Genomic DNA, 1,158 nt, shown 5'->3' with positions numbered 1-1,158 from the left:
ATGGCAGCCTACATTCAGCCGATAATAGATTTGCAGGGTAACAGCACATAATTTTGGTTCCCTGCAGCCCTGAGAACTTTTTTTGTCTCTCGATTGTAAAGGAGAAATTACAGGATGGTGATATTAGGGGACTGTTATGTAGTAAGTCCTTATATTAGTGTAAATTCCCTAAAAATAATTCCATAAATTAACACATTAACACAATGTAATAACATTCAGAATTTTGATCAAGTAATATAAAAAAAACATGTAAAAGCCATTGAAAATGCCATATTAAGATCTGTAAGTTATAACGAGTGTAGTTAGGTAATCCACCTACACTATATGGCCAATAGTATTTGGACACCTCTCCTAATTATTGAGCCAAGAATCAGCTGGATGGGTGTAAAACACGTCGCCGTTGAATTTTGGAGCAGGGGAAACATGTTCTGTTGAGTAATAAATCACGGTTCACTATCTGGCCATCTAATGGACGAATTTGCGTTTTGTGCCTGCCCGGAGAATGCTACCTACTGGACTGTATAGTGCCTATTATAAAATGGAGTGAAGTTTGTATAATGGTCTGGATTGTTTGTAAGGGGTTGGATTAAATCCCCATTTTTCCAGTAGGGGTTAATAAGTCTATTTAAACAATTGTATGCTTCCAACTTTGTGGTAATAGTTTGGGTAAGACCCTTTCCTGTCCTAGTATGACTGTGCCCCTGTGCACAAAGAGGCTCCCTAAAGACATGGTTTGACAAGTTCGATGTGGAGGAACTTGCGTATCTGCACAGAACCCGGACCTCAATCCCAACAAAACCTTTGGAGTGAATTGGAAAGGCAATTGCGAGCCAGACCTTTTTGCCCAACATCAGTGTCTCAACCATTGGTGTCCATATACTTTTGGCCATATACTGTAGTGTACCGAGTGTATATCTATTGTGATGTCACCGAGCTTAGGTATAAAGTATAGTGCTGGCCAGAGGGCTGTCATTTATCAGGTGGATGTGATCGGTACGGTAAGTACTTTATCATTGCTACGTCTCTAGAACAGTTTCATCTATCAGTCTCTTTATGAATATTGGATTCTTACATGTAATTCTAGTGTTTGTCGTGTTATTTGTGTTTTTTATTTGGCATACTTATACACTAGGAAATTGCTTAAATAGCAATATTGTG

The sequence above is a fragment of the Rhinoderma darwinii genome, unplaced genomic scaffold, assembly GCF_050947455.1.
Source record: "Rhinoderma darwinii isolate aRhiDar2 unplaced genomic scaffold, aRhiDar2.hap1 Scaffold_519, whole genome shotgun sequence".
NCBI lineage: Eukaryota > Metazoa > Chordata > Amphibia > Anura > Rhinodermatidae > Rhinoderma > Rhinoderma darwinii.
This window is presented reverse-complemented; position numbering follows the sequence as displayed.